We start from the raw sequence: 24,946 nt of genomic DNA, 5'->3' as shown, positions 1-24,946 counted from the left end.
AGTGGAGGGGCGGCAGGTAGCCTAGTGGTTAGAGTGGAGGGGCGGCAGGTAGCCTAGTGGTTAGAGTGGAGGGGCGGCAGGTAGCCTAGTGGTTAGAGTGGAGGGGCGGCAGGTGGCCTAGTGGTTAGAGTGGAGGGGCGGCAGGTGGCCTAGTGGTTAGAGTGGAGGGGCGGCAGGTGGCCTAGTGGTTAGAGTGGAGGGGCGGCAGGTGGCCTAGTGGTTAGAGTGGAGGGGCGGCAGGTGGCCTAGTGGTTAGAGTGGAGGGGCGGCAGGTGGCCTAGTGGTTAGAGTGGAGGGGCGGCAGGTAGCCTAGTGGTTAGAGTGGAGGGGCGGCAGGTAGCCTAGTGGTTAGAGTGGAGGGGCGGCAGATAGCCTAGTGGTTAGAGTGGAGGGGAGGCAGGTAGCCTAGTGGTTAGAGTGGAGGGGCGGCTGGTAGCCTAGTGGTTAGAGTGGAGGGGCGGCAGGTAGCCTAGTGGTTAGAGTGGAGGGGCGGCAGGTGGCCTAGTGGTTAGAGTGGAGGGGCGGCAGGTGGCCTAGTGGTTAGAGTGGAGGGGCGGCAGGTAACCTAGTGGTTAGAGTGTAGGGGCGGCAGGTAGCCTAGTGGTTAGAGTGGAGGGGCGGCAGGTGGCCTAGTGGTTAGAGTGGAGGGGCGGCAGGTAACCTAGTGGTTAGAGTGTAGGGGCAGCAGGTAGCCTAGTGGTTAGAGTGGAGGGGCGGCAGGTAGCCTAGTGGTTAGAGTATAGGGGCGGCAGGTAACCTAGTGGTTAGAGTGGAGGGGCGGCAGGTAGCCTAGTGGTTAGAGTGTAGGGGCGGCAGGTAACCTAGTGGTTAGAGGGTAGGGACGGCAGGTAGCCTAGTGGTTAGAGTGGAGGGGCGGCAGGTAGCCTAGTGGTTAGAGCGTTGGGCCAGTAACCGAAAGGTTGCTGGATCGAATCTCCGAGTTGACAAGGTCAAAGTCTGTCGTTCTGAACAAGGCAGTAAAACCCCACTGTTCCCCGGTAGGCCGTCATTGTAAATAAGAATTTGTTCTTAACTGACTTGCCTATAAAAAGGTAAAATAAAAAACGTATTTTGCCATATTGCACCGTGAGGGTTCTGTAATCTGCAGCGTTGGTGAACACACTCAGTTTGTGGTCAGTAGTGTCAGTATCCCCTTAATCGATGGCGTTGTGTGGCACTGACTCTCTAGTTTGTGTGTGTTAGGCTTGTGTGGTATCCAGCTTGTTATTCCTTCATACCGACCTTCTGCCATCCCAGGTTATTTGTAAGAACGCCACTGAACACAATAGAAACTCTTTTTCAAACCCCACTGAGCCTCTGTAATACAAAGTAGGGCTGGGTGATAAGGGACAAAATATCAAATCTCAATATTTTTTTTAACATTTTTGACGGTATGACGATATTTTTTTGTTTTTGAATAATACAAGTTGTAAATATCCTTCATGAGTAGATCATGACTCTAGGGTGGCAACACATACATGACTGTATGTTTGGTTATTCCATGTGTAACTCTGTGTTGTTGTTTGAGTCGCACTGCTTTGCTTTATCTTGGCCAGGTCGCAGTTGTAAATGAGAACTTGTTCTCAACTGGCCTACCTGGTTAAATAAAGGTGAAATAAAATAAATAAAATAAAAAATAAGTACTTTCAAATGGTTATTTTTCTATTCATATTGTTCAATCCAATTTCTGCATTTTTATTATCATTTCCGCACTGTGCCATGCAGCATGATATGGCCAAAACATCTAGGTCTAATTGATTGGTGAACTGTTAGAATCATGGAAATATAAGGATTATTCTAATTCAGCACCTTAAATACATTGTTGTTTGACCTTGAAAAATAATGAATAAAATAAGGGAGGAAATATTGAACAGGGTAGGAACCAAAGTGTTGGTCAGTGTTTACAGGTGATCCTAATTGGATTTTACATTAAATGTTTTCTTAATTCATGTAGATAGCTAGCCAACATATTCACGCTTCGCCTATTCCTCTCTGATAAGATAACGCTGCACAAACATGCTTATCTAGGCTTACACCAGCGCTGGTACCAGGCTGTATTAGCTAGCTACATTTGCTCTGACTCTTACTACATTTAGCAAGCTAGCTAGCCAGCAAACTAGTGAGTAGCGGCTAACACAAATTATGGGTAACTCCCAGACCAACCCAGGTCTGGGAGTTACCCATCCCTGTCCTAACGTAGACCAACCAGGCCTGGAGTTATCCATCCCTGTCCTAACGTAGACCAACCAGGCCTGGAGTTATCCATCCCTGTCCTAACGTAGACCAACCAGGCCTGGAGTTATCCTTCCCTGTCCTAACGTAGACCAAACAGGCCTGGAGTTATCCATCCCTGTCCTAACGTAGATCAACCAGGCCTGGAGTTATCCATCTCTGTCCTAACGTAGATCAACCAGGCCTGGAGTTATCCATCCCTGTCCTAACGTAGATCAACCAGGCCTGGAGTTATCCATCCCTGTCCTAACGTAGACCAACCAGGCCTGGAGTTATCCATCCCTGTCCTAACGTAGACCAACCAGGCCTGGAGTTATCCATCCCTGTCCTAACGTAGACCAACCAGGCCTGGAGTTATCCTTCCCTGTCCTAACGTAGACCAACCAGGCCTGGAGTTATCCATCCCTGTCCTAACGTAGACCAACCAGGCCTGGAGTTATCCATCCCTGTCCTAATGTAGATCAACCAGGCCTGGAGTTATCCATCCCCGTCCTAATGTAGACCAACCAGGCCTGGAGTTATCCATCCCTGTCCTAACGTAGACCAACCAGGCCTGGAGTTATCCATCCCTGTCCTAACGTAGATCAACCCAGGCCTGGAGTTATCCATCCCTGTCCTAATGTAGATCAACCAGGCCTGGAGTTATCCATCCCTGTCCTAATGTAGATCAACCAGGCCTGGAGTTATCCATCCCTGTCCTAACGTAGATCAACCAGGCCTGGAGTTATCCATCCCTGTCCTAACATAGATCAACCAGGCCTGGAGTTATCCATCCCTGTCCTAACGTAGACCAACCAGGCCTGGAGTTATCCATCCCTGTCCTAACGTAGACCAACCAGGCCTGGAGTTATCCATCCCTGTCCTAATGTAGATCAACCAGGCCTGGAGTTATCCATCCCTGTCCTAATGTAGACCAACCAGGCCTGGAGTTATCCATCCCTGTCCTAACGTAGACCAACCAGGCCTGGAGTTATCCATCCCTGTCCTAACGTAGATCAACCCAGGCCTGGAGTTATCCATCCCTGTCCTAACGTAGACCAACCAGGCCTGGAGTTATCCATCCCTGTCCTAACGTATTGCACAAGTTAACTGCAGGTATTAAAAAGTAAACTCAGCAAAAAAAGAAACATCTCACAGTATGGACATTGCAATGTATTGCCCTGGCCACATCTGCAGTCCTCATGCCTCCTTGCAGCATGCCTAAGGCACGTTCACGCAGATGAGCAGGGACCCTGGGCATCTTTCTTTTGGGGTGTTTTTCAGAGTCAGGAGAAAGGCCTCTTTAGTGTCCTATGTTTTCATAACTGTGACCTTAATTGCCTACCGTCTGTAAGCTGTTAGTGTCTTAACGTCCGTTCCACAGGTGCATGTTCATTAATTGTTTATGGTTCATTGAACAAGCATGGGAAACAGTGTTTAAACCCTTTACAATGAAGATCTGTGAAGATCATTTATGAATTATCTTTGAAAGACAGTGTCCTGAAAAAAAGGATGTTTTTTGTTTGTTGCTGAGTACAAATATACAAATATTCAAATGTATCCATCTTTTTTAAAGAAATAGTTTCAACGGTAATAAAAAACCATCCTGTGGATATTTCCAAATCCTGTGGAACCAGCCAAGCCTAGTCGGTGTACCCTGGCTTTGTGGCCAGCCACTAAGTCTAACAGACTGTGCCAGCAGAAGGAAGCTCCATTCTGCAGGTTGGGAGCCAGGGCTTGGCGAGGCTGGCTGCCAAGGTAGGGCACTCTGGACAGAGGGAGACTGACCATGGCAACTTTCTTGCCCTTTTGTGCTGTTGTCTGTGCCCACTAATGTTTGTACCATGTTTTGTGCTGCTACCATGTTGTGTTGCTACCATGCTGTGTTGTCATGTGTTGCTGCCATGCTGTTGTTTCTGTCTTAGGTCTCTCTTTATGTTGTGTTGTCTCGTTGTGATGTGTGTTTTGTCCTAGATATTTATTTTATTTTTAATTCCAGCCCCCGTCCCCACAGCAGGCCTTCTAGTAGGTCGTCATTGTAAATAAGAATATGTTCTTAAAATGGTTGCATCCCTAGTGCACTACTTCTATAGACCAGAGCCCTATTGAACCCTATTCCCTATATAGTGCACTACTTTAGACCAGAGCCCTATAGAACCCTATTCCCTATATAGTGCACTACTTTAGACCAGAGCCCTATTGAACCCTATTCCCTATATAGTACACTACTTTTGACCAGGGCCCTATAGAACCCTGCTCTGGTCAAAAGTAGTGCAATAGTAGGGAAATAGGGTGCCGTTTGGCAGGCTGACCATGTCGGTTGGGTCATGATTTCCATAGCAATAGAATTACAGCTCACAGCAACTAGACTGGTACGGCCAAGTGGGTACACACTACTGCTGCCAGTCAACACATATAAAGGAACATTGACATGAATGGGACTGTCTGTTCTAGTAAGTCTGTTTCTATGATTAGAACCCATGCAGCTTGGGAGAGGAGAGCGAGTCGGCAGCCCTCTATAACACAGATGGATCTAACAGCTGAGCGTTGGCAATAAGATGGACAAAGCCAAACATCAACAGTATCTATCTATCTAGCAATAAGCATTAAACACACACACACACACACACACAACACACGGCAAAACAAGTCCTATAAAATAACATATGGTGGATTATCCTGATTCGCTAATTCTTGTTTTGTCAAAGTTTTTGGCCAAATGTGCATAGAAATGAATCACTGTTACAGAGATGAATCATTATTACAGAGATGAATCACTGTTACAGAGATTAATCATTATTACAGAGATGAATCACCGTTACAGAGATGAATCATTATTACAGAGATGAATCACTGTTACAGAGATGAATCACTGTTACAGAGATGAATCACTGTTACAGAGATGAATCACTGTTACAGAGATGAATCATTATTACAGAGATGAATCACTGTTACAGAGATGAATCACTGTTACAGAGATGAATCATTATTACAGAGATGAATCACTGTTACAGAGATGAATCATTATTAGAGATGAATCATTATTACAGAGATGAATCACTATGGCAGAGATGAATCATTATTACAGAGATGAATCACTGTTACAGAGATGAATCATTATTGCAGAGATGAATCACTGTTACAGAGATGAATCACTGTTACAGAGATGAATCACTATTACAGAGATGAATCTTTATTAGAGATGAATCATTATTACAGAGATGAATCACTATGGCAGAGATGAATCACTATTACAGAGATGAATCACTGTTACAGAGATGAATCACTATTACAGAGATGAATCACTGTTACAGAGATTAATCATTATTACAGAGATGAATCACTGTTACAGAGATGAATCACTGTTACAGAGATGAATCATTATTACAGAGATGAATCACTGTTACAGAGATGAATCATTATTACAGAGATGAATCACTGTTACAGAGATGAATCATTATTACAGAGATGAATCACTGTTACAGAGATTAATCATTATTAGAGATGAATCATTATTACAGAGATTAATCATTATTGAATCACTATTACAGAGATGAATCATTATTAGAGATGAATCATTATTAGAGATGAATCATTATTGGAGATGAATCATTATTGGAGATGAATCACTATTACAGAGATTAATCATTATTAGAGATTAATCGTTATTGGAGATGAATCATTATTAGAGATGAATCACTATTACAGAGATGACAATCTCTCCTAAAACATCCGTCTATTAGGACCAAGAGCCTGTTCTGAAACCAAACCAGTCATAACCTCGACCCTAGACAACCTCCTCGACCCTAGACAACCTCCTCGACCCTAGACAACCTCCTCGACCCTAGACAACCTCCTCGACCCTAGACAACCTCCTCGACCCTAGACAACCTCCTCTACCCTAGACAACCTCCTCTACCCTAGACCACCTCCTCGACCCTAGACCACCACCTCGACCCTAGACAACCTCCTCGACCCTAGACCACCTCCTCGACCCTAGACCACCTCCTCGACCCTAGACCACCTCCTCGACCCTAGACCATCTCCTCGACCCTAGACCACCTCCTCGACCCTAGACCACCTCCTCGACCCTAGACCACCTCCTCGACCCTAGACCACCTCCTCGACCCTAGACCACCTCCTCGACCCTAGACCACCTCCTCGACCCTAGACAACCTCCTCGACCCTAGACAACCTCCTCGACCCTAGACAACCTCCTCGACCCTAGACAACCTCCTCGACCCTAGACAACCTCCTCGACCCTAGACAACCTCCTCGACCCTAGACCACCTCGACCCTAAACAACCTCGACCCTAGACAACCTCGACACTAGACAACCTCATCTCAACCTTGTTTTAAAAGGTCCTCATTCAGGATGTGATCAGGGCAACATTGTAGAAATCAGGGAAAATAAGGATATTGGTTTGGGGATAGGTCAATATCAAGGATACCAGACTATGTATCAAGGATACCAGACGATGTATAGGCTACATACAGTACCAGTCAAAAGTTTGGACACACCTACTCATTCAAGTTTTTTTGTTTTTTTTTGTTGCTATTTTCTACATTGTAGAATAATAGTGAAGACATCAAAACTATGAAACAACACACATGGAATCAAAAAAAGTGTTAAACAAATCAAAATATAATTTATATTTTTATATTCTTTAAGGTAGCCACCCTTTGCCTTAATGACAGCTTTGCAGACTCTTGGTATTCTCTCAACCAGCTTCATGAGGTAGTCACCTGGAATGAATTTCAATTAACAGGTGTGCTTTATTAAAAGTTATTTTGTGCAATTTTGTTCCTTCTTAATGCGTTTGAGCAAATCATTTTTGTTGTGACAAGGTAGGTGGGGTATACAGAAGATAGCACTATATGGTAAGACCATTGCAGCCCAAAGAAGTGCTTCACAGAGTTCAAGTAACAGACACATCTCAACATCAACTGCTCAGAGGAGACCGCGTGAATCAGGCCTTCATGGTCGAATTGCTGCAGAGAAACCACTACTAAAGGACACCAATAAGAAGAAGAGACTTGCTTGGGCCAAGAAACATGAGCAATGGACATTAGACTGGTGGAAATCTGTCCTTTGGTCTGATGAGTCCAAATTTGAGATTTTTGTATCCAACCGTCGTGTCTTTGTGAGACGCAGAGTAGGTGAATGGATGATCTCTGCATGTGTGGTTCCTACCGTGAAGCATGGAGGAGGAGGTGTGATGGTGCTTTGCTGGAGACACTGTCAGTGATTTATTTAGAATTCAAGGCACACTTAACCAGCATGGCTACCACAGCATTCTGCAGTGATATGCCATCCCATCTGGTTTGAGCTAAGTGGGACAATCATTTGTTTTTCAACAGGCCAATGACCCAACATACCTCCAGGCTGTGTAAGGGCTATTTGACCAAGAAGGAGAGTGATGGAGTGCTGCAACAAATGACCTAGCCTCCACAATTACCCGACCTCAACCCAATTGAGATGGTTTGGAATGAGTTGGACCGCAGAGTGAAGGAAAAGCAGCCAACAAGTGCTCAGCATATGTGGGAACTCCTTCAAGACTGTTGGAAAATAATTCCAGGTAAAGCTGGTTGAGAGACTGTCAATAGTGTACAAAACTGTCATTTTTATTTATTTTTTATTTAACCTTTATTTAACCAGGTAGGCAAGTTGAGAACAAGTTCTCATTTACAACTGTGACCTGGCCAAGATAAAGCAAAGCAGTTTGACACATACAACAACACAGAGTTACACATGGAGTAAAACAAACTTACAGTCAATAATACAGTAGAAAAATAAGTCTATATACAATGTGAGCAAATGAGCTGAGATAAGGGGAGATAAAGGCAATAAATAGGCCATGGTGGCGAGGTAAATACAATAAAGCAATTAAAACACTGGAATGGTAGATTTGACAGTAGATGAGTGTGCAAAGTAGAAATACTGGGGTGCAAAGGAGCAAAATAAATAAATAAATACAGTAGGGGAAGTAGTTGTTTGGGCTATTTATAGATGGGCTTTGTACAGGTGCAGTGATCTATGAGCTGCTCTGACAGCTGGTGCTTAAAGCTAGTGAGGGAGATAAGTGTTTCCAGTTTCAGAGATTTTTGTAGTTCGTCCCAGTCAATGGCAGCAGAGAACTGGAAGGAGAGGCGGCCAAAGGAGGAATTGGCTTTGGAGGTGACCAGAGAGATATACCTGCTGGAACACGTGCTACGCGTGGGTGATGCTATGGTGACCAGCGAGCTAAGGAGGGACTTTACTTAGCAGGGTCTTGTAGATGACCTGGAGCCAGTGGGTTTGGCGACGAGTATGAAGCGAGGGCCAGCCAACGAGAGCGTACAGGTCGCAGTGGTGGGTAGTATATGGGGCTTTGGTGACAAAACGGATGGCACTGTGATAGACTGCATCCAATTTGTTGAGTAGGGTGTTGGAGGCTATTTTGTAAATGACATCGCTGAAGTCGAGGATCGGTAGGATGGTCAGTTTTACGAGGGTATGTTTGGCAGCATGAGTGAATGATGCTTTGTTGCGAAATAGGAAGCCAATTCTAGATTTAACTTTGGATTGGAGATGCTTAATGTGAGTCTGGAAGGAGAGTTTACAGTCTAACCAGACACCTAGGTATTTGTAGTTGTCCACATATTCTAAGCCAGAACCGTCCAGAGTAGTGATGCTGGACGGGCGGGCAGGTCCAGGCAGAGATCGGTTGAAGAGCATGCATGTAGTTGTACATGTATTTAAGAGCAGTTGGAGGCCACGGAAGGAGAGTTGTATGGCATTGAAGCTCGTCTGGAGGGTTGTTAACAGTGTCCAAAGAAGGGCCAGAAATATACAGAATGGTGTCATCTGCGTACAGGTGGATCAGAGACACACCAGCAGCAAGAGCGACATCATTGATGTATACAGATAAAAGTCGGCCCAAGAATTGAACCCTGTGGCACCCCCATAGAGACTGCCAGAGGCCCGGACAACAGGCCCTCAGATTTGACACACTGAACTCTATCGGAGAAGTAGTTGGTGAACCAGGTGAGGCAATCATTTGAGAAACCAAGGCTGTTGAGTCTGCCAATAAAAATGTGGTTATTGACAGTCGAAACCTTGGCCAGGTCAATGAATACGGCTGCACAGTATTGTTTCTTGTGTGTCATTGTTTCATAGCTGTCATCAAGACAAAGGGTGGCTACTTTGAAGAATCTCAAATACAAAATAGATTTTGATTTGTTTAACACTTTTTTTGGTTACTACATGATTCCATATGTGTTATTTCATAGTTTTGATGTTTTCACTATTATTCTACAATGTAGAAAATTGTAAAAATAAAGAAATCCCTTGATCGAGTAGGTGTGTCCAAACTTTTGACTGGTACTGTATATTCTAGAGGAGTCAGATTACCCAGGAAAAACTACTTCCTGTATATTACCTCTAATGTAGCATGATAATGATATCCATGACCTAAAACCGGGTTTAGGCTACAGTTTTCTGCCTAAAATCGAGAATTTTCGTCAATGTTAATACCCAATTCAAAAACATCATCAGTGTTATCATCAAGCAATAGGAGCAATATGACAGGAACTAAAAAACCCCGGTGTTATGTATCTAATCAGAAACAATGGGCTGTTTCACTGTGATTAGCAGAACAGAATTAGTGCTCTGCTGTGCTTGAGGTCTGTGTACGTGTGTGTGCGTGTGTGCGTGTGTGCGCGTGTGTGCGTGTGTGCGTGTGTGTGTGTGTGTGTGTGTGTGTGTGTGTGTGTGGTCAGAGGGGGTAAGAAGGCAGGTTCTTATTATATTTTGACCGCCATGAGACAGGGCTAAAGGCACCCACATGCTTCTCATCTGAAACAGTCTGGAACCGTTTGGTGCTGTTTGGAACCGATAGTAGGACGTCATTTTGTGACGTTTTGGTTCATTTTCGTCATTTCTCAAAACGTTTTTTCAGCTGTTTGCGCACATACAAATTTCTCGAGGCAAGCTGAAGTTCAGAAGCCGAAGGTCAATAGTAGGGATTCTTCAATTAAGTGTTTGTTGTCATTCAACGTAAACATTTATGACAGATTTATTGAGTTATCTTAGATTAATTCTGACTATTTTGAGGAAGTGTATACCAGCTACGGCGTCTCAAGATGGACAAACAGTACTATTCACACTTTATTCTCGTTTTTGAAGCGAAGGTCTTTTAAGGGTGTATGCGAGCACACTGGTTCGGTTCAAGCACGTGGAAGCCTAGCTCTCATCAGTTGTGCCGTTTGGATGCTGCCTGCAGAACTACAGTAGCTGTTGTCATAGCATACCAAAGCACAGTATCTCACCAGTGAGATATATTTAGCAAATACTTCACTAATACAAGGAATTCAATTAAAACAAAGGGCATATAGGGATCTCTTTGCAGTGTATGCATGAGAGAGAGAAAGAGAGAGAGAGACAGAGAGAGAGAGAGAGAGAGAGAGAGAAAGAGAGAGGGACAGAGACAGAGACAGAGAGAAACACAGAGAGAGACAGAGACAGACAGAGAGAAACACAGAGAGAGAGAGAGAGAGAGACAGAGACAGACAGAGAGAAACAGAGAGAGAGAGAGAGAGGGACAGAGACAGACAGGGAGAAACAGAGAGAGAGACAGACAGAGACAGAGACAGAGACAGAGACAGACAGAGAGAAACAGAGAGAGAGAGAGAGACAGAGGTGTGATCATACAATTCAAACTGTCAGTTGAACATCTGTACAAGACTATTTTGGCCAGGCTCATGAAATTAGCAGCCAGCTCCGACTGTGGAAATTAGAGCTTCATAACATCGTCAAGAGGAATCCTGATCCTCCACAGACTTCTTCCTCAGAACATTGTCACAGACAGACCGGTTACAAATGTAACCACCAGAACTGCCTTCATCCCAAATGGCACCCTCATCCCTATTTAGTGCACTACTTTAACCAGGCCCCAGGTGAAAAATCAGTGCACTGTATAGGGAATAGTGTTCAACAGGGCTCTAACGCTGACTTTTTTCCCCCACAAGTTGCTATTAAGTTGAAAACTTTAGGAGCACATAAAGAAAGTTAGAAGCACAATTAAAAGATGTTGAGGAAGAGTGGTTTTTTTTATGATAAAGGTTCAACCTTCTGGGTTTAAAGACGTGACAAACACCAAACCACCAACAATTTATCACCCTTCTTTACGTAACTCCAGACTACAGCTCTCGTCTTTTTATCACCCTTCTTTACGTAACTCCAGACTACAGCTCTCGTCTTTTTATCACCCTTCTTTACGTAACTCCAGACTACAGCTCTCGTCTTTTTATCACCCTTCTTTACGTAACTCCAGACTACAGCGCCAGTCTTTTTATCACCCTTCTTTACGTAACTCCAGACTACAGCTCTCGTCTTTTTATCACCCTTCTTTACGTAACTCCAGACTACAGCGCCAGTCTTTTTATCACCCTTCTTTACGTAACTCCAGACTACAGCTCTCGTCTTTTTATCACCCTTCTTTACGTAACTCCAGACTACAGCTCTCGTCTTTTTATCACCCTTCTTTACGTAACTCCAAACTACAGCTCTCGTCTTTTTATCACCCTTCTTTACGTAACTCCAGACTACAGCTCTCGTCTTTTTATCACCCTTCTTTACGTAACTCCAGACTACAGCTCTCGTCTTTTTATCACCCTTCTTTACGTAACTCCAGACTACAGCGCCAGTCTTTTTATCACCCTTCTTTACGTAACTCCAGACTACAGCGCCGTCTTTTTATCACCCTTCTTTACGTAACTCCAGACTACAGCTCTCGTCTTTTTATCACCCTTCTTTACGTAACTCCAGACTACAGCGCCAGTCTTTTTATCACCCTTCTTTACGTAACTCCAGACTACAGCGCCAGTCTTTTTATCACCCTTCTTTACGTAACTCCAGACTACAGCTCTCGTCTTTTTATCACCCTTCTTTACGTAACTCCAGACTACAGCTCTCGTCTTTTTATCACCCTTCTTTACGTAACTCCAGACTACAGCGCCAGTCTTTTTATCACCCTTCTTTACGTAACTCCAGACTACAGCTCTCGTCTTTTTATCACCCTTCTTTACGTAACTCCAGACTACAGCTCTCGTCTTTTTATCACCCTTCTTTACGTAACTCCAGACTACAGCTCTCGTCTTTTTATCACCCTTCTTTACGTAACTCCAGACTACAGCGCCAGTCTTTTTATCACCCTTCTTTACGTAACTCCAGACTACAGCGCCAGTCTTTTTATCACCCTTCTTTACGTAACTCCAGACTACAGCTCTCGTCTTTTTATCACCCTTCTTTACGTAACTCCAGACTACAGCTCTCGTCTTTTTATCACCCTTCTTTACGTAACTCCAGACTACAGCGCCAGTCTTTTCATTATCTGGTCTGTTATACATGCCTATGAAGACTCGGCGTTTGTTGCTCGCGTGTCATGTGTACGTTTACTAAATCTTGTCAACAACAACAAAAAAACAAAAAAATAATTTCAAGTGGTTGGAAATATCACAAAGGGTTTTGTTATGAACAAACCATCTGCCTCTATAGAATTCCATTTAAGGTATTATAGAGATTTTAAATTATCGTGGACTTTATAATTGTTTTACTCTATAATCCCCATTGGTTAGAATAGAAAATGTGTCTTCTCCCTTTCCCCAACCAACAAATGCAGACAAGTTGACAAAGTGTCAGTGCAGAGCCCCTGGCTGGAGAGCAGTTGTGGTGGTGGGGGGGTTAGGTGCCTTGCTCAAGGGCACAATGGCAGGAGACGGTATATAAGATCAATGACCAGTATAGCCTTCCCAGCTGCAAATTCAATTCCATTGCCATTTTTTTTTTTTTTTGCCCGGCCCGGGGCTTAAACACAGTAACCTTCCAGCTGCTGGTCTACCTCTGCTGGTCTACCTCTGCTGGTCTACCTCTGCTGGTCTACCTCTGCTGGTCTACCTCTGCTGGTCTACCTCTGCTGGTCTACCTCTGCTGGTCTACCTCTGCTGGTCTACCTCTGCTGGTCTACCTCTGCTGGTCTACCTCTGCTGGTCTACCTCTGCTGGTCTACCAGCAACCTCTGCTGGTCTACCTCTGCTGGTCTACCTCTGCTGGTCTACCAGTAACCTCTGCTGGTCTACCTCTGCTGGTCTACCTCTGCTGGTCTACCAGTAACCTCTGCTGGTCTACCTCTACAATCTCAATGCTGTTATTTGGGGGGATGTAAAAAAAGGGGGGTACATATTCTTATTTTCACATGATCAACAAAACCAAGCTGATTTGAAAAGCAGTCTTAAAAGGCAAAGGGCTATTCCAGGATCCAATGAATCAGTGTGGTGCCATGACTACAACGGATCAAGATCAGGACGACAACAACAATGGAACCGGAAGGATCCCATGTACCACATCCTGCCATCGTGCCCTTGAGCAAGACACTTAACCCCCCCCCCCCCCACACACACACAATCGCTCTCCAGACAGGGGTTGCGGCACTGCACGGTGTTGGGAAAAAGCAGAAGGACACATTTCCATTCTAACCAACCAAGTATCCATTCTATCCGTATCACAAGAGGACTCTCTGTACATCTCTATACCCACACCACTGTTGTCTCTGTTACATTCCATGTATTGTACTACACTGCCATTACTGTATGTATGGCTCCTATTTCATTGTTCTATGTCAACTTGCCTGTATGTTAAATACAGTTTTTATTACTATGGACGATTTAAAATATTTGACACCGAAAAGACTAAAATGTCTCTATTTTACCACGACTACTTTGGGTGTTGTTGTGGATGACTTGTTTATGGTGAAAGATTGTGAAAGATTGAGAGAGACTAAATGTGGCATTATAACATGTTACCTTCGGCAACAAATGAGAGAGGTCCAATGAGAGAGCTCCAATGAGAGAGCTGAAATGAGAGAGCTCCATGAAATGAGAGAGCTCCAATGAGAGAGCTCCAATGAGAGAGCTGAAATGAGAGAGCTCCAATGAGAGAGCTGAAATGAGAGAGCTGAAATGAGAGAGCTGAAATGAGAGAGCTGAAATGAGAGAGCTCCATGAAATGAGAGAGCTCCATGAAATGAGAGAGCTCCAATGAGAGAGCTCCATGAAATGAGAGAGCTCCAAAGAGAGAGCTCCAATGAGAGAGCTGAAATGAGAGAGCTGAAATGAGAGAGCTCCAATGAGAGAGCTGAAATGAGAGAGCTGAAATGAGAGAGCTCCATGAAATGAGAGAGCTCCAATGAGAGAGCTCCAATGAGAGAGCTCCAATGAGAGAGCTCCAATGAGAGAGCTCCAATGAGAGAGCTCCAATGAGACCTTTGAACTTGAGATGGGTTATATGGAACACGAAGTGAAATCTGGATACTGACAGGCCTATAACATCTGACATGTAGACTAATATGAAATGAACTACTGCAGAATCAAGTAGGGTAAGTGGACCGACTCATTTCTAACATCTAAAAAAAAAAAGGAAACTATGAATAACTAATGAATAACGAATTAACTAACAGATAACTAATTAACTAATGAATAACGAATAACGAATTAACCAACGGATAACTAATTAACTAATGAATAACGAATTAACCAACGGATAACTAATTAACTAATGAATAACGAATTAACGAACGAATAATGAGTTAACTAACGGATAACTAATTAACTAATGATTAACTAATACACTAATGAATAACTATTTATTGTCATATGTAACACCAATGCTCAAAAGCATCTTCTCCTCGTGAACCAGGGATGTGACAAAAAAATAAAATGTCTTCACGTTTAAATTGACGATTTTGTATATGTGTTTTCCGTTAACACGATAAGAACAATTTGTAAAATTCCCTGTGAATTTCACAATGCAGCTGCGCTGCTGTCAGTGAGAGACTGAACACACGTCATTAGTGACGAGAAAGAACTCATTCATCCAACCGAGATTTTATATTGGACAAATTACGGTAGGTCCCTCCCCATTTCGGTCAATTTGCTTCCGTTTAAAGAAAAAAGTTTTGCAACAGAATCTGCGTAATGAATACGCCCCTCAGGAGAACCAGCGGGAGGGAGAGAAAGGAGGGAGAAAGATAGAAACGTGAGGAGGGGGGGAGAAAGAGAGAAACCGTGAGGAGGGGGAGGGAGAAATAAAGTCAGCCAGCCAGTCAGCCAGCCAGCCAGACATCCAGTCATTCAGCCAGACATCCAGTCAGCCAGTCAGACAGCCAGCCAGACATCCAGTCAGCCAGCCAGACATCCAGTCATTCAGCCAGCCAGCCAGCCAGACATCCAGTCATTCAGCCAGCCAGCGAGCCAGACACCAGTCAGCCAGACATCCAGCCAGACATCCAGCCAGACATCCAGCCAGACATCCAGCCAGACATCCAGTCATTCAGCCAGCCAGCCAGCCAGCCAGACATCCAGTCATTCAGCCAGCCAGCCAGCCAGCCAGACATCCAGTCAGCCAGCTAGACATCCAGTCAGCCAGCCAACCAGCCAGACATCCAGTCAGCCAGCTAGACATCCAGTCAGCCAGCCAGCCAGACATCCAGCCAGCCAGCCAGCCAGACATCCAGTCAGCCAGCCAGCCAGTCAGCCAGCCAGACATCCAGTCAGCCAGCCAGACATCCAGTCAGCCAGCCAGACATCCAGCCAGCCAGCCAGCCAGACAGACAGCTAGTCAGCCAGCCAGAGATCCAGCCAGCCAGCCAGACATCCAGTCAGCCAGCCAGCCAGTCAGCCAGCCAGACATCCAGCCAGCCAGCTAGACATCCAGTCAGCCAGCTAGACATCCAGCCAACCAGCCAGACATCCAGTCAGCCAGCCAGCCATCCAGTCAGCCAGCTAGACATCCAGTCAGCCAGCCAGCCAGCCATCCAGTCAGCCAGCCAGACATCCAGTCAGCCAGAAAGTCAAACGTAATTACAGAGCTTTGTAATTATTCTCAGTGGCTCAGCCTAGATAATTTAGTCTGTCTAAAATCAGATCCTTTTCCAACAGAAGCAGCACTAACTGTTCGGCTAGGCTAAAACCAGCAACACTGATCTGTGTAGCTGCAGAGAAGCTAGGCTAAAACCAGCAACACTGATCTGTGTAGCTGCAGAGAAGCTAGGCTAGGCTAAAACCAGCAACACTGATCTGTGTAGCTGCAGAGAAGCTAGTCTAGGCTAAAACCAGCAACACTGATCTGTGTAGCTGCAGAGAAGCTAGGCTAGGCTAAAACCAGCAACACTGATCTGTGTAGCTGCAGAGAAGCTAGGCTAGGCTAAAACCAGCAACACTGATCTGTGTAGCTGCAGAGAAGCTAGGCTAGGCTAAAACCAGCAACACTGATCTGTGTAGCTGCAGAGAAGCTAGGCTAGGCTAAAACCAGCAACACTGATCTGTGTAGCTGCAGAGAAGCTAGGCTAGGCTAAAACCAGCAACACTGATCTGTGTAGCTGCAGAGAAACTAGGCTAGGCTAAAACCAGCAACACTGATCTGTGTGGCTGCAGAGAAGCTAGGCTAAAACCAGTAACACTGATCTGTGTAGCTGCAGAGAAGCTAGGCTCTAGGCTAAAACCAGCAACACTGATCTGTGTAGCTGCAGAGAAGCTAGGCTAGGCTAAAACCAACAACACTGATCTGTGTAGCTGCAGAGAAGCTAGGCTAGGCTAAATACCGGCTAAGCTAAAGAGAGCTAGTCAGAATACAGTCCCTACAGCGATAGTACATCCCGGTCGTCACATATAAAAACCACTTGACAAAAACCTCTCACCAGTCCAATCCCAGTCCCACGTCCTGCTCTGCTGTTTCTCTAGCTGTTCCTCCTCCTCAGTAAATCCAACAGCAGCAGGAGCTTCCTACAGACGCACATCAGCAGCAGCCACCTCCGTACTGTAGTACATGGCGCCTCTTAACCAATAGAAGCAGGGAGAACAGGTCACGCTGCCCTATCCCAAACCCCTCCCCTTCCTCTGGCTCAGACACAATAATGCTAATCTATACTTTCTATAATATACTGTAGATGTACAGGTATTGGAAAGAAATCCCGCAATCAGAGATAAGACAATCCACATCAGCTACAACTCAATCCATCTCTTAATATGCTACATATGAGTCGGTGCTTTAGATTACCAACATCTCTCTCTCTTTTAGTATCTCTCCCTTTGAGTCTCTCGCCATTGTACATTCTCTTGGCATGGAGGTGAATCCCCCTGGCCTGGCAGAGATCTCTCTGTGTGGGATCTGCAGACTACAGCATCTCTCTCTCTCCCTTCTCTGCTCGCTCGCTCCTCTCTCCTCTCTCTCCCCTCTCTGCCTCTCTCTCTCCTCTCTGCCTCTCTCTCTCTCCTCTCTGCCTCTCTCTCTCCTCTCTGCCTCTCTCTCTCCTCTCTGCCTCTCTCTCTCCTCTCTGCCTCTCTCTCTCCTCTCTGCCTCTCTCTGCCCTCTCTCCCTCTCTCTGCCCTCTCTCCCTCTCTCTCCCCTCTCTCCCTCTCTCTCCCCTCTCTGCCTCTCTCTCCCCTCTCTGCCTCTCTCTCCCCTCTCTGCCTCTCTCTCCCCTCTCTGCCTCTCTCTCCCCTCTCTGCCTCTCTCTCCCCTCTCTGCCTCTCTCTCCCCTCTCTGCCTCTCTCTCCCCTCTCTGCCTCTCTCTCCCCTCTCTGCCTCTCTCTCGCTCTGCTCTCTGCCCTCTCTCTCTCTGCCCTCTCTCTCTCTCTGCCCTCTCTCTCTCTCTCTCTGCCCTCTCTCTCTCTCTCTCTGCCCTCTCTCTCTCTCTCTCTGCCCTCTCTCTCTCTCTCTCTGCCCTCTCTCTCTCTCTCTCTGCCCTCTCTCTCTCTCTCTCTGCCCTCTCTCTCTCTCTGCCCTCTCTCTCTCTCTGCCCTCTCTCTCTCTCTGCCCTCTCTCTCTCTCTGCCCTCTCTCTCTCTCTGCCCTCTCTCTCTCTCTGCCCTCTCTCTCTCTCTGCCCTCTCTCTCTCTCTCTCTGCCCTCTCTCTCTCTCTCTCTGCCCTCTCTCTCTCTCTCTCTGCCCTCTCTCTCTCTCTGCCCTCTCTCTCTCTCTGCCCCCTCTCTCTCTCTGCCCTCTCTCTCTCTCTGCCCTCTCTCTCTCTCTGCCCTCTCTCTCTCTCTGCCCTCTCTCTCTCTCTGCCCTCTCTCTCTCTCTCTCTGCCCTCTCTCTCTCTCTGCCCTCTCTCTCTCTCTGCCCTCTCTCTCTCTCTGCCCTCTCTCTCTCTGCCCTCTCTCTCTCTGCCCTCTCTCTCTCTCTGCCCTCTCTCTCTCTCTCTGCCCTCTCTCTCTCTCTCTGCCCTCTCTCTCTCTCTGCCCTCTCTCTCTCTCTGCCCTCTCTCTCTCTCTGCCCTCTCTCTCTCTCTGCCCTCTCTCTCTCTCTGCCCTCTCTCTCTCTGCCCTCTCTCTCTCTCTGCCCTCTCTCTCTCTCTGCCCTCTCTCTCTCTCTGCCCTCTCTCTCTCTCTCTCTCTGCCCTCTCTCTCTCTCTCTCTCTGCCCTCTCTCTCTCTCTCTGCCCTCTCTCTCTCTCTGCCCTCTCTCTCTCTCTGCCCTCTCTCTCTCTGCCCTCTCTCTCTCTGCCCTCTCTCTCTCTGCCCTCTCTCTCTCTGCCCTCTCTCTCTCTGAACAGCACAGCCATCCGTACCGCAGTGAAAACTGCTGTATCGGACTTAACCCTCACCGCGCCAGAGGTGGGACTAGAGAGTTCTCACACACACACACACACTAGATGAACCTTCCTCTGCATGTGGGCCAGTTAATGACATGACCAGTATGTTATCCTGGGTGAGCAGCGTTGCATTTCAAGCATAGGCATTTGGGATATTATATTATGTCACACAAGGACATGCTGCAGCAACGTGGGACATTTTAGCGCAACGGCTAAGAGTCGTCTTATACATCACCAACCGATCTGAGACCAAGCTACTACCTACTACACATTCTCCTCTAACACAGGTGAGACACATTTTGGGGCGGCACGTAGCCTAGTGTGGTTAGAGCGTTGGGCACGTAGCCTAGTGCGGTTAGAGCGTTGGGCACGTAGCCTAGTGTGGTTAGAGCGTTGGGCACGTAGCCTAGTGTGGTTAGAGCGTTGGGCACGTAGCCTAGTGTGGTTAGAGCGTTGGGCACGTAGCCTAGTGTGGTTAGAGCGTTGGGCACGTAGCCTAGTGTGGTTAGAGCGTTGGGCACGTAGCCTAGTGTGGTTAGAGCGTTGGGCACGTAGCCTAGTGTGGTTAGAGCGTTGGGCACGTAGCCTAGTGTGGTTAGAGCGTTGGGCACGTAGCCTAGTGTGGTTAGAGCGTTGGGCACGTAGCCTAGTGTGGTTAGAGCGTTGGGCACGTAGCCTAGTGTGGTTAGAGCATTGGGCACATAGCCTAGTGTGGTTAGAGCGTTGGGCACGTAGCCTAGTGTGGTTAGAGCGTTGGGCACGTAGCCTAGTGTGGTTAGAGCGTTGGGCACGTAGCCTAGTGTGGTTAGAGAGTTGGGCCAGTAACCGAAAGGTTGCTGGATCGAAACCCTCCCGAGCCTGACAAGGTTAAAATCTGTCGTTCTGCACCTGAACAAGGCCACCGTTTCCCGCTAGGCCGTCATTGTAAATAAGAATTTGTTCTTAAATGGCTTGCCTGGTTAAATAAATAAAAAATTGGATGGGTCTAAGTTACAGTTAATACAAGGAAAACAGTCAATTGAATTCATTAGGCCCTAATCTATGGATTTCACATGACTGGGAATACAGATATGCATCTGTTGGTCACAGATACCTTTAAATAAAGGTAGGGGTGTGGATCAGAAAACCAGTCAGTATCTGGTGTGACCACCATTTGCTTCCTGCAGCGCGACACATCTCCTTCTCATAGAGTTGACCAGGCTGTTGATTGATCAGGCTGTTGATTGATCAGGCTGTTGATTGATCAGGCTGTTGATTGATCAGGCTGTTGATTGATCAGGATGTTGATTGTGGCCTGTGGAATGTTGTCCCACTCCTCTTCAATCGCTGTGAGAAGTTGCTGGATATTGGCGGGAACTGGAACACGCTGTCGTACACGTCGATCCAGAGCATCCCAAACATGCTCAATGGGTGACATGTCTGGTGAGTATGCAGGCCATAAAAAATATATATATATATATATATTTTTTTTTTAAAGGGGGCATTTTCAGCATCTAGGAATTGTGTCCAGATCCTTGCGACATGGGGCCGCGCATTATCGTGCTAAAACATGAGGTGATGGCGGCAGATGAATGGCACGACAACTGGCCTCAGGATCTCGTCCCAGTATCACTGTGCATTCAAATTGCTATCAATAAAATTAAATTGTGTTCGTTGTCCGTACCATAACCCCACCGCCACTATAGGGCACTCTGTTCATAACTTTGACATCAGGAAACCTCATGCCCACATGACGCCATACTGCCATCTGCCCGGTACAGTTGAAACCGGGATTTATCCGTGAATAGCACACTTCTCCAGCGTGCCAGTGGCCATCGAAGGTGAGCATTTGCCCACTGAAGTCTGTTACGACGCCGAACTGCAGTCAGGTCAAGACCCTGGTGAGGACAACGAGCCCACAGATGAGCTTCCCTGGGTCATAGGGTCAAAAGAGCAGGAATAGGTGAGTCAGGGTGCCGTTTGGTAATCGCTACTACGCTAGGCGAGCTGGAGACAAGGCGTTCAGAAAGCTAGCGGGCCCGGGGATAGCAGATGGGTCTTCGGCAACATCGCAACGGAAAAGCCTGTTGAAACCACATCGGACGATTACGTCGGCAGACCAGTCGTGACGAATCGGCGGACTCCGTGTCGACAATAAAGGGTCCAGGCCAATTGGCAAAAGAGGTATTGTAGCCCGAGGTATTGTAGCCCGAGGTATTGTAGCCCGAGGTATTGTAACCCGAGGTATTGTAACCCGGGGTATTGTAGCCCGAGGTATTGTAGCCCGAGGTATTGTAACCCGAGGTATTGTAACCCAAGGTATTGTAACCCAAGGTATTGTAACCCAAGGTATTGTAACTCGGGGTATTGTAGCCCGAGGTATTGTAACCCGAGGTATTGTAAGCCGAGGTATTGTAACCCAAGGTATTGTAACCCGGGGTATTGTAGCCCGAGGTATTGTAACCCGGGGTATTGTAGCCCGAGGTATTGTAGCCCGAGGTATTGTAACCCGAGGTATTGTAACCCGAGGTATTGTAACCCGAGGTATTGTAACCCGAGGTATTGTAACCCGGGGTATTGTAGCCCGAGGTATTGTACCCCGAGGTATTGTACCCCGAGGTATTGTAACCCGAGGTATTGTAGCCCGGGGTATTGTAGCCCGAGGTATTGTAACCCGGGGTATTGTAGCCCGAGGTATTGTACCCCGAGGTATTGTACCCCGAGGTATTGTAACCCAAGGTATTGTAGCCCGGGGTATTGTAGCCCGAGGTATTGTAGCCCGAGGTATTGTAACCCGAGGTATTGTAACCCGAGGTATTGTAACCCGAGGTATTGTAGCCCGAGGTATTGTAGCCCGAGGTATTGTAACCCGGGGTATTGTAGCCCGGGGTATTGTAGCCCGAGGTATTGTAGCCCGAGGTATTGTAGCCCGAGGTATTGTAACCCGGGGTATTGTAGCCCGGGGTATTGTAGCCCGAGGTATTGTAACCCGAGGTATTGTAACCCGAGGTATTGTAACCCGAGGTATTGTAACCCGGGGTATTGTAGCCCGGGGTATTGTAACCCGAGGTATTGTAACCCGAGGTATTGTAGCCCGAGGTATTGTAACCCGAGGTATTGTAGCCCGAGGTATTGTAACCCGAGGTATTGTAACCCGAGGTATTGTAACCCGAGGTATTGTAGTCCGAGGTATTGTAGCCCGAGGTATTGTAACCCGGGGTATTGTAGCCCGAGGTATTGTAACCTGAGGTATTGTAACCCGGGGTATTGTAACCCGAGGTATTGTAACACGAGGTATGGTAGCCCGAGGTATTGTAACCCGAGGTATTGTAACCCGAGGTATTGTAGCCTGAGGTATTGTAGCCCGAGGTATTGTAACCCGAGGTATTGTAACCCGGGGTATTGTAGCCCGAGGTATTGTAACCTGAGGTATTGTAACCCGAGGTATTGTAACCCACGGTATTGTAACCCGAGGTATTGTAACCCGAGGTATTGTAACCCGAGGTATTGTAGCCTGTTGAGTGAAGATTTAGGTTATCTGTGGTTGTGTCTGCAATACCTTGGGCTACACTGTCAGGCTCCAGTGTTTATCACTGCAGAGCCAGAGAATGGTAACACATTCCAGACAGACACCTTTCTCTCTACACTGTCAGGCTCCAGTGTTTATCACTGCAGAGCCAGAGAATGGTAACACATTCCAGACAGACACCTTTCTCTCTACACTGTCCTGCTGCTCTGCTCACCGCCAGTCACTGGGAATAAAATAAATACATCATCATCATCATCATTTCCCTATCAACAAGAGACAGCCAATGGGTTGGACGATACTCTTCAGGGGTGATGCAGGGGTGATGTTGTGGGTCTGGGCAGGGGTGATGTTGTGGGTCTGGGCAGGGGTGATGTTGTGGGTCTGGGCAGGGGTGATGTTGTGGGTCTGGGCAGGGGTGATGTTGTGGGTCTGGGCAGGGGTGATGTTGTGGGTCTGGGCAGGGGTGATGTTGTGGGTCTGGGCAGGGGTGATGTTGTGGGTCTGGGCAGGGGTGATGTTGTGGGTCTGGGCAGGGGTGATGTTGTGGGTCTGGGCAGGGGTGATGTTGTGAGTCTGGGCAGGGGTGATGTTGTGGGTCTGGGCAGGGGTGATGTTGTGGGTATGGACAGGGGTGATGTTGTGAGTCTGGGCAGGGGTGATGTTGTGGGTCTGGGCAGGGTGATGTTGTGGGTCTGGGCAGGGGTGATGTTGTGAGTCTGGGCAGGGGTGATGTTGTGAGTCTGGGCAGGGGTGATGTTGTGAGTCTGGGCAGGGGTGATGTTGTGGGTCTGGGCAGGGGTGATGTTGTGGGTCTGGGCAGGGGTGATGTTGTGGGTCTGGGCAGGGGTGATGTTGTGGGTCTGGACAGGGGTGATGTTGTGAGTCTGGGCAGGGTGATGTTGTGAGTCTGGGCAGGGTGATGTTGTGAGTCTGGGCAGGGGTGATGTTGTGGGTCTGGGCAGGGGTGATGTTGTGGGTCTGGGCAGGGTGATGTTGTGGGTCTGGGCAGGGGTGATGTTGTGGGTCTGGGCAGGGGTGATGTTGTGGGTCTGGGCAGGGGTGATGTTGTGGGTCTGGGCAGGGGTGATGTTGTGGGTCTGGGCAGGGGTGATGTTGTGGGTCTGGGCAGGGTGATGTTGTGGGTCTGGACAAGGGTGATGTTGTGAGTCTGGGCAGGGTGATGTTGTGGGTCTGGGCAGGGGTGATGTTGTGAGTCTGGGCAGGGTGATGTTGTGGGTCTGGGCAGGGGTGATGTTGTGGGTCTGGGCAGGGGTGATGTTGTGGGTCTGGGCAGGGGTGATGTTGTGGGTCTGGGCAGGGTGATGTTGTGGGTCTGGACAGGGGTGATGTTGTGAGTCTGGGCAGGGTGATGTTGTGGGTCTGGGCAGGGGTGATGTTGTGGGTCTGGACAGGGGTGATGTTGTGAGTCTGGGCAGGGGTGATGTTGTGGGTCTGGACAGGGGTGATGTTGTGAGTCTGGGCAGGGTGATGTTGTGAGTCTGGGCAGGGTGATGTTGTGAGTCTGGGCAGGGGTGATGTTATGGGTCTGGACAGGGGTGATGTTGTGAGTCTGGGCAGGGTGATGTTGTGGGTCTGGGCAGGGGTGATGTTGTGGGTCTGGGCAGGGTGATGTTGTGGGTCTGGGCAGGGGTGATGTTGTGGGTCTGGGCAGGGTGATGTTGTGGGTCTGGGCAGGGTGATGTTGTGGGTCTGGGCAGGGTGATGTTGTGGGTCTGGGCAGGGGTGATGTTGTGGGTCTGGGCAGGGTGATGTTGTGGGTCTGGGCAGGGTGATGTTGTGGGTCTGGGCAGGGTGATGTTGTGAGTCTGGGCAGGGTGATGTTGTGAGTCTGGGCAGGGTGATGTTGTGGGTCTGGACAGGGGTGATGTTGTGAGTCTGGGCAGGGTGATGTTGTGGGTCTGGGCAGGGGTGATGTTGTGGGTCTGGACAGGGGTGATGTTGTGAGTCTGGGCAGGGTGATGTTGTGGGTCTGGGCAGGGGTGATGTTGTGGGTCTGGACAGGGGTGATGTTGTGGGTCTGGGCAGGGTGATGTTGTGAGTCTGGGCAGGGGTGATGTTGTGGGTCTGGACAGGGGTGATGTTGTGAGTCTGGGCAGGGTGATGTTGTGGGTCTGGGCAGGGGTGATGTTGTGGGTCTGGACAGGGGTGATGTTGTGGGTCTGGGCAGGGGTGATGTTGTGAGTCTGGGCAGGGTGATGTTGTGAGTCTGGGCAGGGTGATGTTGTGAGTCTGGGCAGGGTGATGTTGTGAGTCTGGGCAGGGTGATGTTGTGAGTCTGGGCAGGGTGATGTTGTGAGTCTGGGCAGGGTGATGTTGTGAGTGTGTGTGTGTGTTGTATTTTGTACGTGGATGTTTTGTTTTTGTATTTTTCCTCAAAGAGATACGGAAATAATAACACGCAGATAACACGAGTTACCACTGTTATTTTATACCCTAATAACCTAATCCGGAGACGATTCTTGTTCTCAAACATACACAACGTATCCACTCATCATATGATTCACATCCGTAGAGACGAGTTACCGTAGGCTACATATGTAGGGGAGATTCTTTCTCTTATAACGATCTATATCAAAAATA

General features: G+C 47.5%; 1 protein-coding gene across 9 annotated transcripts in view; it reads right to left on the bottom strand.

The window, feature by feature from the left end:
- Positions 1 to 24,946, bottom strand: part of LOC129861938 (tight junction protein ZO-1-like) — a 215,094-nt gene that overhangs the window by 96,339 nt on the left and 93,809 nt on the right. The window contains exon 1 of one of the 9 annotated variants that reach the window (XM_055933157.1): positions 16,944 to 17,461. The exons of the other annotated variants lie outside the window; for them this stretch is intronic. The gene's annotated coding sequence lies outside the window, so the exon portion shown is untranslated. Of the gene's footprint in view, positions 1 to 16,943; positions 17,462 to 24,946 lie in introns of those variants that run through there. 9 annotated transcript variants of the gene reach the window in all.

This window comes from Salvelinus fontinalis, chromosome 9 (assembly GCF_029448725.1).
Source record: "Salvelinus fontinalis isolate EN_2023a chromosome 9, ASM2944872v1, whole genome shotgun sequence".
NCBI classification, from domain to species: Eukaryota; Metazoa; Chordata; class Actinopteri; order Salmoniformes; family Salmonidae; genus Salvelinus; species Salvelinus fontinalis.
The sequence above is the reverse complement of the archived record's forward strand: the minus strand, read 5'-3'. Positions and strand labels throughout refer to the sequence as shown.